This window comes from Tupaia chinensis, unplaced genomic scaffold (genome assembly GCF_000334495.1).
Source record: "Tupaia chinensis unplaced genomic scaffold, TupChi_1.0 Scaffold148488_1, whole genome shotgun sequence".
Taxonomy (NCBI): Eukaryota; Metazoa; Chordata; class Mammalia; order Scandentia; family Tupaiidae; genus Tupaia; species Tupaia belangeri.
In genome coordinates, this window is record NW_006208337.1 from 140,044 (window position 1) to 154,525 (window position 14,482).

The following is a 14,482-nucleotide window of genomic DNA, read 5'->3' on the forward strand; positions in this document are numbered from 1 at the left end:
CTTTCTGTCTCTATGTCTCTGTCTGTCTGGCGAGTGCATGCGCCCTATAGCAAAAAACCTCTCCAAAAAATAAATAAATAAATAAATAAATAAACCACATTAATTATTATCTTGTACAGTTGGTTATTTCCATCCATCAACAAAATTAAATAAATAAATGAAATAGGATTTCTAGAGCCACCAGGTGATATAGGGGTTACGACGCTAGATTCCCACATGGCTGAGATGGTTCAAATTCCAGACCCAGTGGCTTGAGACTCATGCTGGGCACGTATGCATGCGTGTCCAAAATCCCAAAAGGAGAATGGAGGAGAAGGGAGAAGGGATTGTGGCATGGCCATCCCCTCAGCAAGTGATTTCCCACTTTCCCTCTCACTGCCTCTTTCTCTGGTGAGTGCATGTGCCCTCATGTAAAAAAAAAAGAAAAGAAAAGAAAAAAAATCCCTAATTGTAAGTGAGAGTTTCAATGAGTCCTCTTAGACTTCAAGAAAATTATGGGACCTCGTGGACTGGTGGGAACTCTGATATTTGAGCTAATGGTCAGAAGTGTGGGTGGCCCATGACACTTGCGGTTGGTATGTGAACCGAGAAAAACATAAAGAACTGAGGCCTTAATCTAGGGGGTCTCCACCAACTTCAGGTACTTAGTGTCAGAACCGAATTAAATGATAGGACACCAGTTGGTGTCAGACGTTTGGCCTTGAAACACTGACAGGCTGTTTTTTAAAAAGGAGACAAGGGGCAGCAGGTGGAATGGTGGTTAGGGCACTGGACTCCCACATGGTCAACCACAGTTTGAGTCCTGGACCTGGTGGCTTGCTTTCTCACTTTCTCTGTCTCTTTATGGTCAAATTAAAAATAATAATAATAACAAAATCAAATAAAATAATTCCTTTTTAAAAAAGGAAGACAATAATGTGTGTATGAAGGAGGGTTCAAAAAGTTCACAGAAAATGCCTATTAAGAAAAAACTAAAAATAAGAAAAGAAAAGAAAAATAAAGAAAGGAAAAACTATGCATGAATTCTGGTGCATCTCAAAGGAGCTAGAAAAAGAGGAGGAATATGTTTAACCACGGAAGGACTTAATCTGACACATGCTACTAAGTGGACGAAACTTGAAAACCCCTATGCTAAATGACAGAAGCCGGACACGAAAAGTCATGTACTGTGTGATTCCATTCATGAATGTTCAGAATAGCACAGTCTACCGGGATGAGGTTCCGGTGAGTGGCTGCTCGATGCTCATATGTTCATTGGTACTTTATGGGCAGATTTTCTCTGGGGATGATGAAAATATTTGAAGTAGAAACGTGCCAAGAACTGAATTTGTTATGTGGGGCCAACAGGTGGTGTAGTGGTTGAGACGCTGCACTCCCACCTGCTCAACCGTGGTTCAAGTCTTGGACCCAGCAGCTTGAAACTCATTCCTGGTGCATGTGTATGCGTGCCCAAAATTCCAAGAGGAGAATGGAGGAGAGGGGACTGCAGCATGGCCATCCCCTGCAGGGGGGCAATTTTTCGCTTTCTATCTGTCTCTCTCTCTCTCTCTCTGGCAAGCGCTTCTGCCCTATAGAAAAAAAATTATCTAAAAAAAAATTACATGAATTTTATCTTTGACCTAAAAATGGGGGGGGAGGGTTTATAGGTCGGAATTGAAACTAACTTAATTATTCTCCTATACCCTCCCAGAACAAGTGATCTCGCTGATGTTCTTGTCTGTTTGCCCTTCCCACTACTCCAAAAGGCACAGCTCCCATGATGGGTCGTAATAGCCCCAACTCCAAGTACCTGAGACATTTTTGATGAGAGCAGCACCTTCAAAGTTCCACAGATGCTTTGGGCATTTTCTTTCTTTTCTGTTTTTTGTTTGTTTGTTTTAGGGGTCAGCCCTTGGATCTTGCCTCTTATTCTGAGCTCTGCTGGAAAGAAGGCAAGGTCTCAGGAAACCTTGAGTGCCCTTGGCAGGGTTGAGAGAGAGGCCAAACCTGGCCTGGCTGGTGGAATGGGGGGGGGGCATGCCCTAGTGGGGAAATTCCGTGGGATAAGAGGAAGATTTCCACCTGAAAGGAGGGAAGAAAGTGAGGCTGCTTGATTTCCCTGCAGATGGCTAACTCACCCAGAGGTAACAACTGCACCCAGATGTTATAAAAGACCAATTGGAATCATGTCTCAGGACCATCTTAATCACCCACCGTAAGTCCCTTTCCTTTCAAAGTCCCTAGTCCTTACCCTTCAGGGCTGATGTAACTCTTGCATCTGGCTCCTTTCCTCCCTTTTGGAAAGTGGATTAATCTTTTCTATTCACATACTCCCTGAGTCTATGAATTCTTTCACAGCCCACCCCACAGAGCATCCTAACAGAGGTCATGCCACTCAAGCTTTTGTTTAAACCAGTGGGAACTCCTCTCTGCTGGGGCTAGAGGGACAGCTTTCTCCTCACCAAAGCTGCTCCTGAGCTCTCTGACTTGGGCAACCCAGGTACCAAGAACTCTTCACTAAGCAAACCATGGAATTTTGTTTTTAGATTTATTTAACTTTATTATTCATTCATTTATTTTTAATTTGACCAGTGAGAGACAGAGTGAGAGAGAGAGAAGGTGAGAAAGCAAGCCACCAGGTCTGAGACTCGAACCACAGTTGCCCAAGTGGGAGTAGTCAGTGCCTTAACCACCATGCTACCTGCTGGTCCCCAACCATGGAATTTAATAGAAAACAATGTAACCTATCCCCTTTTATTATTTTATTTTATTTTATTATTTTAATTTGACCAGAGATAGAGAGGTAAATGAGAAAGTAAGGCACCAGGTCTGGGATTTGAACCATGGTTGACCATGTGCAAGTCCAGTGTCTCAACCACCACACCAACTGCTGGCCCCCAACCTAGTTTCTTATGAGAAAAAGGACATTCATTCTTTTGACCAGTCATTGACCTGCCAATTTTCCAAACAAAAATGCCTCTTTCCTAGGTCTGACTTAAATAACAAAAGCTGGGCCAGCAGGTGGCATGGTGTTCAAGACACTGGACTTCCATATGGTCAACCACGGTTCAAGTCCCAGACCTGGTGGCTTGAAAATCACAACCTTTGCATGTGTGTGGGTGCCCAGAATCCTGGGGGGGGGGGAGAATGAAGGAATTACAGTATGGCCATTCCCGCTGGGAGGAATTCCTCACTTTCCCTCTCATTGTCTCTCTCTGTCTCTCTTTGGTGAATGCACCCTTTGGCAAAAAACTAAAAAAAATTAAGTAAGTAAATAAGCTACCTTTAGATGTAAAAGGTTTACTTTATCATTTAGGTAGGGATTCACCTTCATGCCAAATATCTCCCATTGGGGTGCTGGGAGCATGAAGAAGTGAGGCTTTTGCCCCCCTCCATTTCACACACTCAAGACAGAGGTGGGAAAAGACTCCCACCCCAGCCCAAGGAGTCAGGGAGTAACCCCATTCCAAACAGCCAGGAAGAAAGACATCTAACCCGGGACCAGCAGTGAGCGTAATGGCTATGTCGCTGGACTTCCATGTAGCTTAAACTCACGCCAGGTGCATGTGTGTGCGTGCCCAAGATCCCGAGAGGAGAATGGAGGATAAGAGATTGTGGTGTGGCCATCTCCCCTGGGGGTGATTTCTTGCTTTCTGTCTCTCTGTCTTTGCTCTGTCTTTCTGACGAGCACACATGCCCTGTAGCAGAAACATCTCCAAAAAAGGAAAAAAATAAATAAATAAAAGGAAAGTTAACCTAACCTAACTTCAGAGGATACAAAGCAATGCTATGGTTTCAATGTTTGTGTCCCCTCCAAACTCACCTTGACACTTAATCTCCAAAACAGCAGTATATAAAGGTAAGGCCTTTAGGAGAGGATTGGGCTCGAGAGGGCTCTGTTCTCATGAATCAGTTTGTGCTCTGATAAAAGGGCTAGCTAGCTCCTTTTGGCCCTTTCTGTCCTTTCTTCCAAGTGAGGACACAGTGTTCATTCCCTCCAGACAACCCAGCATTCAAGGTGCCACATTGGAAACAGGGCAGCCCTCCCCAGACATCAAATCTGCTGGCACCTAGATCTTGGACTTCCAGCCTACCGCACTGTGAGGTACAAATTTATTCTTTATAAATTACCCAGTCATAGGTATTTTGTTACAGGAGCACAAATAGATTGAGACAGTTCAGAATCTTAATCATCAAAATCTGTTTTTACCAGCTTCAGCAGAGATTTTGTAAGCATAGCAGGGTCCAGCACAGCCGTCTGCATCGGTTCTGCAGAGAGCAAGCCCCATCTCCTGTAAGCTGTCTAAGGCTGTTCTGCAGGGAGCACGACATCACAAAGAAGACCCATGAGCCCCTACCAGCTGGAGAAGATCAAGAGGGAGAGATAAAGGGGGAAATAGACTTTCAATACACATTGGGAAAGTTTTGCTTTTTAAAAAAATTTTCATTTAATATACTATTATTATTTTTTAATTTGACCAGAGAGAGAAGGAAAGTGAGAAAACAGGCCACCATGTCCAGGACTTGAACTATGGTTGGCCATGTGGGAGTCCAGCAACCCAACCAACATGCCACTTGCCAGCCCCAAACTTTTGCTTATAATACTAAAATCTCCACTCCAGGAGGAGTGACAGCCCCATTTACAAAAAATGCGAAGTATAGGACCAGCAATTAGTGTAATGGTTATGTTACTGGACTCCCATGTAGTCAACCATGGTTCAAGTCCCGGACCTGGTGGCTTAAACTCTCGCCATGCGCGTGTGCATGCGTGCCCAAGATCCCGAGAGAATGGAGCAGAAGGGATTGCGGCATGGCCATCCCTTCTGGGTGGTGATTCCGCACTTTCTGTCTCTCTGTCTCTCTCTGTCTTCCTGGCGAGCGCACATGCCCTATAGCAAAAATCTCTCAAAAAAAAAAAATTCGAAGTATGGAGAATCATGACCAGTCGGTCACTGTATATAAGCCTTCGAGAACCTACCTTTCCGGGCTTGACCCACCCAGCTCTGTCCACTTTTCCTGAATAAAAGCATTAACATCCCATGTCTCTGGAAGGAAGAGCTCCTGTGAACCCTCCGTGAAGCCCAACCAAGTCTCAACTTTTGGACCTCCATATCTGTGTTGGCATCACTCAGTTTTGGGAAGTCCCGTTAGGTTGGTTTAGCCAGAGTCCCACTGTATCCCTGAAGTTTTTTCCTGGTAATTTTGCATCCACAGCCCCTCCCCTGCACCTGTCCCTTAGCTTTAGAGTCCCACTTTTCTATCCCTGGTGTTTTCCTACTTGCTGGTTTGTAATAAAACTATCTTTGTGTGAAGTTACTTGGAGTGGTCTATCAGCCTGACTCCTGCCAGACAGAAGTTCTTTTGGGTCACTTACAGTTTGTCCAGAACATTGATTCAGAGGCTGGCAGATGGCTTGGTGGTTAAGGGCGCTGGACTCCTACATGGCCAATCGTGGTTCGAGCCCTGGACCTGGTGGCTTGGTTTCCTACTCCCCAAATGCCTCTCTCATTCACTCACTCCCTCTGTCCCTCTCTGGTCAAATTAAAATAAATACATAAATAAATAAAGATAAATAAACTCCTTTAAGAGAGAGAGAAGAGAGAATATTGGTTCAGACTCTCACTCTACTATGACTCCGTCATGAGTGAAAACAGAAGTTGCACAGGTGCATGCGTGCAGTCCTGGGGATGCGGTCTCAGGTCCAGTGCTGATCTGATCCTCACTGAGTCACAGCACCATAACTGTAAAAGAAGAACTATTCACGGCATTTGTCAACGATGGAAAGCAGACTTTATTCAGGAGCCACTGCGATAGGGTTTTGCCATGGGTTAGAAAGACGAGGGACCAACTGTGAACACAAGGAGAAGTGGGACTTTAAAGCTGATGGCGGTGGGGGGGGGGGAGGGGGGTCTGTGGATGCAAAATTACCAGGAAAAAACGTCAGGGGTACAGTGAGACCCTGGCTAAACCAACCTAACAGGACTTCCCAAAACTGAGTGATGCCAATACAGATATGGAGGTCCATAAGTTGAGACTTGGTTGGGCTTCATGGAGGATTCACAGGAGCTGAAGTTTGGTCAAGAACAGACTATCACAATCTCTATGTGAGCCCCTCAACTACCTGGCAACATGGGTCACAACAAGTATACTTACTCCTGCTTGACAAACGAGGACTTGGGCCACTTGTTAGCTATTTACTTATAGAAGAGAGAGAGAGGGGAAAAAGGAGAGAGAGAGAAGAATTTTTTCCCCCAGAAGGGATGTGTGCTCACCTAAAGAAAGAGAAGTTAAGAAAGCACCCTCCCCAGCCAGCAGGTGGTGTAGTGGCTAAGGCACTGGATTCCCGGTGACCGATTTCCCTGGTCCAACAAACGTGGGATGCAGTCCCTGAGTGGGAGCAGCTGTGGATTTAGAAAAGACACACACAGACACACAATAGAGAAAAGTGGGGATTGGACTGTCCTAACATCTCTGATGGAGTACACTGGGCCCTGAGCTGTTCCCAGGTTTATTCTTTTATAGGACAATGGGGGACAGAGAAGTAGAAGGTAGAGCCAGGTATCCTCTATTATCAACTGCAGCTGTCGAGCACCTTGTGCCCATGGCTCTAAATAAGCCCCACCTGGCCTTCTCTGGCTGAAAAGTAGTTCACTCTGGCTTCCACTAGCTGTGCAGTATTGACCCAAGTGAGAGAGTCTATGCTCTGTTCATCTTTAATGGCCGCCATTGTTCAGCTCAGATTTAGCTGCTCCCAACAACCAACTGCAGTTTGACTCCTGGACTTGTAGGCTTGAAAATCACACTGGGGACATGTGTGTGCATGCCTAAAATGCCAAGAGGAGTTTTTTTACAGGAGTGCTGAGTCTCAGACCCAACATCTGTGCTGATTTTTGTCTGACACCCACAAAGAATTAGAAACACTGGCAAATGGAGGGGATAGTAAGCCAAGTTTAGTAGGACAGAGGCAAAGCTTCCAACGACGTGGAAGGGGGACTCTAGCAAGTATCCCCTGAAGCAGGGGCAGAGGTCATTATTATATATGTTTATTCAAGAAAGTACAAGGATTTTCTTACATAAGGGATAATCAATTATGTCGACAACCTATACTCCCCTCCATCAGGGTCTGGGTAGTTAGTATTTTATCTTGCACTGGAACTAGTGAGGCTTTCTATTTTATCTCTTTAAGGTACTTTGCATATCGATTGTTCTTGTCTTGTGCTGACTTTTCTCAAACAGAACAGACCCTCCTATTTCTTCCTTGGAATATAATATTGATAAGGAAGTGACCTCAACAGGCCATGTTGACTTCTCAAGCAGGCCAAGAACTGGTCTAGCTGTAAGCAGTTCTCTGCATGAGCAAGCAGTGAGCTAATCATTCATTTCTAGTGAGACCAGTGAGAGGTTCCTATAAAAGACTTGACGACAGTGACTCCATGTTGTCTTGTATCTATTTTGTGACTCCTTACCCTGTGTACCTAACCAGAGCTCTTACTCCTATATCAAAGGGATTGTGGGGTGACCGACCTCCTAGAGGGTGATTTCTCACTTTCCTGCTTTCTCTCTTTCTCTCGGGCAAGCACATGCACCCCATAGCAAAAGTCTAGAAAAAGAGAAAGAAAGAAGGAAAAAAGAAAAAGAAAGAAAGGGGAAGAAAGGAAGAAAAGGGAAAAGGAAGAGAGAAAGAAAAAAAGGAAAGAAGGCAAGCACACCCCTCCATGGGGGGGTGGTCATATCACAATCCCTGCTCCAACTCTGCCTTCATTTGGAATTTTGGGGACACACACAAACACGTCCAACATGTTTTCCAAGTTACTGGATTTGGGATTCAAATTGCTCAGACAGCCATGTGAAACCTGAAAGGCTATATAAGCTCCAACCTCAAATATCTTAAATATTTTTTAAGGAGTTTTCCATAATGCCAGTGTGCTTTTGCTAGAGAGACATAGTGAAAGGTAAAGTGAGGAATTATTCCTCAGGGAGGATGGCCATGCTGCAATCCCTTCTCTGGATTTTGGGCACACACATGCATTGACATGATTTTCTTTCCTTTTTTCTTTTTTTAAAGAAGTATTTATTATTTATTTAATTTTGTTATTATTATTTTTTAAATTTGACCAGAGAGAGGACAGAAACAGAGAAAGGGAAAGTGAGAAAGCAAATCAGTAGGTCAAGAACTCGAACCATGATCGGCCATGTGAAGTCTAGCACCTTAACCACCACACCACCTGCTGGCCCTTTCAGACACTCTTTTGTTTTTGTTTTTTCTTGGAGAGGTTTTTGCTATAGGGCGCGTGCGCTCACCAGACAGACAGAGAGTGACAGAGAGACAGAAAGTGAGAAATCACCCCCCAGGGGGGATGGCCATGCTGCAATCCCTTCTCCTCCATTCTCCACTTGAACTATGGTTGGCCATGTGGGAGTCCAGCAACCCAACCAACATGCCACTTGCCAGCCCCAAACTTTTGCTTATAATACTAAAATCTCCACTCCAGGAGGAGTGACAGCCCCATTTACAAAAAATGCGAAGTATAGGACCAGCAATTAGTGTAATGGTTATGTTACTGGACTCCCATGTAGTCAACCATGGTTCAAGTCCCGGACCTGGTGGCTTAAACTCTCGCCATGCGCGTGTGCATGCGTGCCCAAGATCCCGAGAGAATGGAGCAGAAGGGATTGCGGCATGGCCATCCCTTCTGGGTGGTGATTTCTCACTTTCTGTCTCTCTGTCTCTCTCTGTCTTCCTGGCGAGCGCACATGCCCTATAGCAAAAATCTCTCAAAAAAAAAAAATTCGAAGTATGGAGAATCATGACCAGTCGGTCACTGTATATAAGCCTTCGAGAACCTACCTTTCCGGGCTTGACCCACCCAGCTCTGTCCACTTTTCCTGAATAAAAGCATTAACATCCCATGTCTCTGGAAGGAAGAGCTCCTGTGAACCCTCCGTGAAGCCCAACCAAGTCTCAACTTTTGGACCTCCATATCTGTGTTGGCATCACTCAGTTTTGGGAAGTCCCGTTAGGTTGGTTTAGCCAGAGTCCCACTGTATCCCTGAAGTTTTTTCCTGGTAATTTTGCATCCACAGCCCCTCCCCTGCACCTGTCCCTTAGCTTTAGAGTCCCACTTTTCTATCCCTGGTGTTTTCCTACTTGCTGGTTTGTAATAAAACTATCTTTGTGTGAAGTTACTTGGAGTGGTCTATCAGCCTGACTCCTGCCAGACAGAAGTTCTTTTGGGTCACTTACAGTTTGTCCAGAACATTGATTCAGAGGCTGGCAGATGGCTTGGTGGTTAAGGGCGCTGGACTCCTACATGGCCAATCGTGGTTCGAGCCCTGGACCTGGTGGCTTGGTTTCCTACTCCCCAAATGCCTCTCTCATTCACTCACTCCCTCTGTCCCTCTCTGGTCAAATTAAAATAAATACATAAATAAATAAAGATAAATAAACTCCTTTAAGAGAGAGAGAAGAGAGAATATTGGTTCAGACTCTCACTCTACTATGACTCCGTCATGAGTGAAAACAGAAGTTGCACAGGTGCATGCGTGCAGTCCTGGGGATGCGGTCTCAGGTCCAGTGCTGATCTGATCCTCACTGAGTCACAGCACCATAACTGTAAAAGAAGAACTATTCACGGCATTTGTCAACGATGGAAAGCAGACTTTATTCAGGAGCCACTGCGATAGGGTTTTGCCATGGGTTAGAAAGACGAGGGACCAACTGTGAACACAAGGAGAAGTGGGACTTTAAAGCTGAGGGGCAGGTGCGGGGGGGAGGGGGGTCTGTGGATGCAAAATTACCAGGAAAAAACGTCAGGGGTACAGTGAGACCCTGGCTAAACCAACCTAACAGGACTTCCCAAAACTGAGTGATGCCAATACAGATATGGAGGTCCATAAGTTGAGACTTGGTTGGGCTTCATGGAGGATTCACAGGAGCTGAAGTTTGGTCAAGAACAGACTATCACAATCTCTATGTGAGCCCCTCAACTACCTGGCAACATGGGTCACAACAAGTATACTTACTCCTGCTTGACAAACGAGGACTTGGGCCACTTGTTAGCTATTTACTTATAGAAGAGAGAGAGAGGGGAAAAAGGAGAGAGAGAGAAGAATTTTTTCCCCCAGAAGGGATGTGTGCTCACCTAAAGAAAGAGAAGTTAAGAAAGCACCCTCCCCAGCCAGCAGGTGGTGTAGTGGCTAAGGCACTGGATTCCCGGTGACCGATTTCCCTGGTCCAACAAACGTGGGATGCAGTCCCTGAGTGGGAGCAGCTGTGGATTTAGAAAAGACACACACAGACACACAATAGAGAAAAGTGGGGATTGGACTGTCCTAACATCTCTGATGGAGTACACTGGGCCCTGAGCTGTTCCCAGGTTTATTCTTTTATAGGACAATGGGGGACAGAGAAGTAGAAGGTAGAGCCAGGTATCCTCTATTATCAACTGCAGCTGTCGAGCACCTTGTGCCCATGGCTCTAAATAAGCCCCACCTGGCCTTCTCTGGCTGAAAAGTAGTTCACTCTGGCTTCCACTAGCTGTGCAGTATTGACCCAAGTGAGAGAGTCTATGCTCTGTTCATCTTTAATGGCCGCCATTGTTCAGCTCAGATTTAGCTGCTCCCAACAACCAACTGCAGTTTGACTCCTGGACTTGTAGGCTTGAAAATCACACTGGGGACATGTGTGTGCATGCCTAAAATGCCAAGAGGAGTTTTTTTACAGGAGTGCTGAGTCTCAGACCCAACATCTGTGCTGATTTTTGTCTGACACCCACAAAGAATTAGAAACACTGGCAAATGGAGGGGATAGTAAGCCAAGTTTAGTAGGACAGAGGCAAAGCTTCCAACGACGTGGAAGGGGGACTCTAGCAAGTATCCCCTGAAGCAGGGGCAGAGGTCATTATTATATATGTTTATTCAAGAAAGTACAAGGATTTTCTTACATAAGGGATAATCAATTATGTCGACAACCTATACTCCCCTCCATCAGGGTCTGGGTAGTTAGTATTTTATCTTGCACTGGAACTAGTGAGGCTTTCTATTTTATCTCTTTAAGGTACTTTGCATATCGATTGTTCTTGTCTTGTGCTGACTTTTCTCAAACAGAACAGACCCTCCTATTTCTTCCTTGGAATATAATATTGATAAGGAAGTGACCTCAACAGGCCATGTTGACTTCTCAAGCAGGCCAAGAACTGGTCTAGCTGTAAGCAGTTCTCTGCATGAGCAAGCAGTGAGCTAATCATTCATTTCTAGTAAGACCAGTGAGAGGTTCCTATAAAAGACTTGACGACAGTGACTCCATGTTGTCTTGTATCTATTTTGTGACTCCTTACCCTGTGTACCTAACCAGAGCTCTTACTCCTATATCAAAGGGATTGTGGGGTGACCGACCTCCTAGAGGGTGATTTCTCACTTTCCTGCTTTCTCTCTTTCTCTCGGGCAAGCACATGCACCCCATAGCAAAAGTCTAGAAAAAGAGAAAGAAAGAAGGAAAAAAGAAAAAGAAAGAAAGGGGAAGAAAGGAAGAAAAGGGAAAAGGAAGAGAGAAAGAAAAAAAGGAAAGAAGGCAAGCACACCCCTCCATGGGGGGGTGGTCATATCATAATCCCTGCTCCAACTCTGCCTTCATTTGGAATTTTGGGGACACACACAAACACGTCCAACATGTTTTCCAAGTTACTGGATTTGGGATTCAAATTGCTCAGACAGCCATGTGAAACCTGAAAGGCTATATAAGCTCCAACCCCAAATATCTTAAATATTTTTTAAGGAGTTTTCCATAATGCCAGTGTGCTTTTGCTAGAGAGACATAGTGAAAGGTAAAGTGAGGAATTATTCCTCAGGGAGGATGGCCATGCTGCAATCCCTTCTCTGGATTTTGGGCACACACATGCATTGACATGATTTTCTTTCCTTTTTTCTTTTTTTAAAGAAGTATTTATTATTTATTTAACTTTGTTATTATTATTTTTTAAATTTGACCAGAGAGAGACAGAAACAGAGAAAGGGAAAGTGAGAAAGCAAATCAGTAAGTCAAGAACTCGAACCATGATCGGCCATGTGAAGTCTAGCACCTTAACCACCACACCACCTGCTGGCCCTTTCAGACACTCTTTTGTTTTTGTTTTTTCTTGGAGAGGTTTTTGCTATAGGGCGCGTGCGCTCACCAGACAGACAGAGAGTGACAGAGAGACAGAAAGTGAGAAATCACCCCCCAGGGGGGATGGCCATGCTGCAATCCCTCTTCTCCCCAATTCGCCTCTCGGGATCTTGGGCACGCACACACACGCGCCCCGCGTGAGTTTAAGCCAAAGGGTCCGGGACTCGAACCGCGATCGACTACATGGGAGTCCAGCGACATAGCCATTGCGCTAAGACATCTTCAAAGTTCCACAGAGGCCTTTTCTTTCTTTTCTTTGTTTTGGGGATCAGCCTTTGGACATTCATCTCTTGAACTCTGCTAGAGAGAAGGCCAGGTCTCAGGCAACCTTGAGTGCCGTTGGGAGAAAGGCCCAAAGGGTAAAACCTGATCTAGCCGGTCTGTGGGAGGGGACATGCCCTGGTGGTGAATTCCTTGGGATAACAGGAAGATTTCCACCTGGAAGGAGGAAAGAAAGGGGGGGGGGCTGCTTGGTCTTACTGCAGATGACTGACTCACACAGATAGAACAACTGAACAACCCAGATGTTGTAAAAGACCACTTGGAATCCTAACTGATGACTATCTTCATCACCCTACCCTAAGTCCCTTTCCTTTAAAAGTCCCTGCCCTTCCTGGCCAATGCAAATCTTCTATCTGGCATTTTTCCTCCTTTGGAAAGTGAACAATAAACCTTTTCCATCCACTTAATCTCTGAGTCTGTGAATTCTTTCACAGCCCACAACACAGATCACCCTAACAGGATCCATCCACTTTAACCACCATGACACCAGCTAGCGTGAGAGTGGATATTTTTGGATTTTGACAGGTCTCACCATGTTGGGATCCTCCTGCCCCAGCCTTCCAGCTAGCTAGCAACATGGGTGCATGTGCCATGCCGAGACTGTGGAGGTTGGGCCTGGGACCAGACCCAGGACTCCCATGTGGCCTTAGCTTCAGAGCAGCAGCATTTTAACAGTGGGCGCCACTATAGCTAAGTCTCTGTTCATTCTAAAACAGTTACATGGGTTCACAGATATTTCCATGGTTTTTTTTTATTCCTATAGAAGAGGAAAAATAATAATTTTTTACAATACTAATGAGTTAATAGCTAGAATAGACTCCTGTAAAAAAAGACAAACTAACAAGAGAAAAACACTTCACTAACATATACCATGTGCATCACATGGGAGAAACATCAGTGAAAAGTAACACAGAGCTGTGGCTGAGAACTCTGGCTTATGTGGCATCTTCAACAAAGAACAATGACTTGTGAGGAAATGACAACACAAAGGGCAGGCTTCAGGATCCATTGTGGGAAACTGGGAAGGTAAATACACAGGAGAAAACTAATGGAGTAAGTTTGCTCCGATGCTTTTGCTGCTGGTCTCTGGACTTGGAAGAGCCCAGAGCTGTCTCTAGTAAAGAATAATTTATATCCTGACTGTTAAGCAGCACAGGTAGGGTGGGGGTGGGGCAGAACCTTCACTGCCTTTGCTGCTTCTTAACTGACTTGAAATGTTCATGTCAAAGAGGTATATTTGGGGTTGATCCTCCGGTTTCCTTCACTGTTGTGCTTGATATTCACGAAGTAACCAACGTTGCACTTCTACTTGTATAATGGGTCTCAGGGTGAACTCAGCATAGGGGCCAGCAGACGGCATGACGATTAGGTTGCTAGACTCCCACATAGCCCATCTCGATTTGTGTCTCAGATCTGGCAATGAGAATCACTCTGGGTGCCTGTGCGTATGTTCCCAAAATCTCAGGAGAAGAATGGAGGAGAAGGGATTGCAGCATGGTCCTCCCTACTGGGGGGCGACTTCTCACTTTCCCTCTCACTGTCTCTGTCTCTCTGGCAAGCACATGCGCCCTATGGGGAAAACCACACACACACACACACACACACATAATAATAGTAATAACTTAAACATCTAGTAAAGATAATGTAAGCTTATATAGTTTTAGTAAACCCAGGAAGAATAAAAGTTTGAAGACACATCTGTTTTACTTAAGCCTACAAACTTTGACTGGCTTTTATTTATAAAAGATTATCCCAGATCATATGAACTTAAAAACATTTTGAGTTAGTTCATATCTCTCTAAGAATTTTATAAATATTTAATTTATATGTATTTTTCTTTAAGCCAATTAAGCGGATCTCTGTTACAAATTAATTTTGGTAATGCCATCGGAAATAGAAAATACCACATATGCACACATGTAGGTCCTACAGCATTCCTTCGAAAGTTTTAATCATGTACAATAGTACAAAACTCACTAGATTATAAAATAGTTTCTGCATCTATTGGGTCGTTAGAAAAGTCACGACGCATTTTTTTTTTTTGGTGGGGTTTTTTTG

At 44.7% G+C, this 14,482-nt stretch overlaps 1 protein-coding gene across 2 annotated transcripts in view; it reads right to left on the bottom strand.

The window, feature by feature from the left end:
• Positions 1-4,243, bottom strand: part of UBE2V2 (ubiquitin conjugating enzyme E2 V2) — an 85,641-nt gene extending 81,398 nt beyond the window's left edge. The window contains exon 1 of one of the 2 annotated variants that reach the window (XM_014584998.2): positions 4,190-4,243. The gene's annotated coding sequence lies outside the window, so the exon portion shown is untranslated. Of the gene's footprint in view, positions 1-1,789; positions 1,855-4,189 lie in introns of those variants that run through there. The other variant, XM_006170445.3, reaches the window with a different exon arrangement.
• Between the last annotated feature and the right edge of the window lie 10,239 nt (positions 4,244-14,482).